Source organism: Octopus bimaculoides, chromosome 10 (genome assembly GCF_001194135.2).
Source record: "Octopus bimaculoides isolate UCB-OBI-ISO-001 chromosome 10, ASM119413v2, whole genome shotgun sequence".
Taxonomy (NCBI): domain Eukaryota; kingdom Metazoa; phylum Mollusca; class Cephalopoda; order Octopoda; family Octopodidae; genus Octopus; species Octopus bimaculoides.
Genome location: NC_068990.1, coordinates 50816121 through 50819486, shown reverse-complemented (window position 1 = coordinate 50819486; position 3366 = coordinate 50816121).

Below are 3366 nucleotides of genomic sequence, written 5' to 3'. Positions count from 1 at the left end.
TTAGCTTATTACATATCTTACTTGTTATAAACATCTCTATATTTCATTAGAGCTTTCTATATCCTCTATTTGTATTTTCATTGCATACTTCTGGCAGCCATATTGCCTCCTGCCAACCATTTAGTATAAATAAGATCCCAAACCTTCGATTTCTCTTTTGGCTAACTATCCGACACGCATGCCAAGATAGGAACAGATAAGATAAGTTGGTCTTTGCACCCCAGCATTAATCCACATTCTACCTCACTAGCCCCCACCTGTATTAATTTAACTTAACTTGATTAATTTAGTTAATTTGATTTAATTTAATTTAACTTATGCTTGCTCCATCTCTCCTTTCTCCTGTCATTCTCTTCGTTAATACTAAGAATTTTGCTTCAATGTTTACTTATCCACAATGTGCCCACCCTTTTCCACCTATACCGTAAATCTCCCTTCTGTACCAGAACTTCTCATGGCAACCCTTCATCCGTCCCTCTTCCCAGTAGTGTCACCCACATTGCTGCAATTACAAATGCTGTAGCTTACTACTTCACCCCAAAGAAAGCAAAACTAACTGTGATCATGCAGTATCCAGTTTTATTGCTTAGTTAATTAACCATCTAACTATATATAATGAATAACTACTCTACTCTTATTCATTTATTTGATTAACTGTATTTGTACTAACATCACTTGTTCTAATACTTATTTAGAACCCACTTCCAGTGGGAGCAGCAAGTAATATGAATGATGGGAGATTAAATGCAAGGACAATTGTTATGTCATGTCTGTTCACAATGCTCTTTAGAACTTCCCTTTCAGATGTCAAAAGCCAGTTTCCCTGCCTTGTGTTACCTCCTACCTCCTATACACTCCCTCACAGTTGGCACTATCAATGTAGGCATATTGAAAGATAGGCCTGGTGATATTGTTGAGATGCTTGAACAGAGACATGCTGACATGTGCTGCTTTCAAGAAGTAAGGAGGAGGTGAGCTTCAACCAGATTCCTCACAGACAAGAGACATAGGTATAAAAAAAAACACTTCTGGGAGAGCAACAGTGACGGAGTAGGAGGTATGGGCATACTTCTAGCAGAGAAATGGGTCAATAAGATGATTGGAGTAGACAGAGTGTATGATAGGGTAATTAAGCTTCAACTAGATTTACAGAGTAGCATAGCAACAATCATCTCTGCCTCTGCTTCCCCCCTACTACCACCACCACCAAACCTTGTCTGCCGAATGAACAAAAGGACTGCTTTTATAACATTCTTCTGTAGGCTGCCTCAAGGACAAATTATGGTGACCTTATCTTTGTGGCTGGTGATTTCAACAGACATGTTGGGCAGCACCCAGGTGTCTTCCATGGAGTACATGGGAGCCATGGAATTGATTCCCAAAATGAAGAGGGAACAAGGTTGCTAGAGTTCTGTGATATGAATGGCCTAATGATCTGCAACACCAACTTCAGGAAACCAACAAATCACCTGATAACTATAAATCCAGTGACCATATTCTCACCAAGAAGTGAGATTCATGGTTGCTCATAAATGCAAAGACCTTCCCTGGCAAAGAATTACCCTTCAGCATAGATTAGTCATTAGTGTTTTCAGACTACAAGTAAGAAGGATTCTAAGAAAGAAGCCAGTCTGGAAAAGAAGGGCCTGGAAGCTTAAGGATACTCTGAATAGTCAGTGACTTACAGAAGTCATAACTGATGCATTTAATGAGAAGGAGGAGTTAAAGACATGTCACATAGAGAATAACTGGAAGTTCCTATGAGACAACGTACTGAGAGCCACAGACCAAATTTGTGACATTGTGGTGAAACAGTGTAGTTGACAGGGCCATTGAAGGAAAGAAGCAGGCCTGGAAGGGCTGCAGTAGCAAGAAACTATATCATGTAGCTAGAAGGGAAACTAGGAGGCAGGTATACCTAGCCAAGGGTGAAGCAGAAAGGAAGAGGTTTGCCAATGTTCTGTGACATGAGGACCAGCAGCTTGAAGTGTTCCAGCTTACAAAACTGTGTCACGGAAAATTGTGATGTGGTTAGAGAGAAGTGCGTTTGCATGAATGATGGTTCACTTGCAATTAGTGACTCTGCTAAGAAGGAGGCTTCAAAGTGTTACTATGAAAAGCTGCTAAATGTAGAGAACTCATGGGAGGAGAGTCTGGCTAAGGTAGATCCAACAGAGGGACCAACTATCCAAATAGACAGTAGCTTGGTAGATAAAGTCATGAAGGATATGAAGACTGAGAAAGCCCCTGGCCCATCAGGAATCACCACTGAGAAGCTTAAAATATCTGGCAGTGTGGGTTATAGTCTCATCGCACATATAGTCAATCAGGTTGTACATGAGGGACTCATACCCAATGACTGATGTAGCAGCACCATACTCAACTACTTCAAAGGCAAAGGTGACACCTTAGAAATAATTACAGAGGTATCAAATTGGTGGATTAGGTGATAAAAGTTACGGAGAAGGTTATTGCTTAACTAATTAGGAAGAGTGTTAGTCTAGATGAGACGCAGTTTGGTTTTGTGCCAAGGAGAAGCACCATTGATGCTATATTCCTGGTAAGACAACTGCAGGAGATGTACCTGCCCAAAAGTAAACCTCTGTACTTAGCTTTTGTTGACATGATGAAATCTTTTGATAGGATCCCCTTATTTGGTTGTTACTGCAGAAACTAAGACTAGTAGAGTGGCTAGTGAGAGCTATACAAGCCATATACAAGGATGCTGTCAGTAAAGTATGGGTTGGAAATAAGTTGGATACACAAGCGAGCATTTCTATTTCTCTAATTTTCCTTCTCTTCATCTCTGTCCTATCTTTCAAAAGAAGAATGGATGTTAAAGATATTTCCTTCTTTTCCCATTTCTTGTATGTCAAACTAATGTATGTCAAACCAACTTTGTAAGGATATAAAATTAATTTATTAACATACTGCCAAAAAATAAAATCAAATAAAGCCTATGCACATTTCAATTCAATCCAATATACAATTGCAAATTAAAGATTGGAATAAATCAAATGATAGGAATAAAATAGCATTTTGAATAATATTGGGTAGAATCTCATTAGGGCTTCAGTAGAAAGAATTACCTGTCTATGGATTGGATTTTATCAATAGGCTAAGAAAAGTATATTTATTTTGTGTATGTATATGCTAATAATATAAAAAAATGATATTAAAAAAGATTAAAATTTAATATAAGGGTAAAAAAATAAAAATGAAACTGTTATCTATGTAAGTTTATATTGATTTATATAATCAATGTATATTACTATCTATATATTATTATAAAATCTTATCGAATCAGATTGACTTATTTTTGCTTGTGTATGTGTAGTTTAATTTGAATAGAATAGCTGTTAAAAA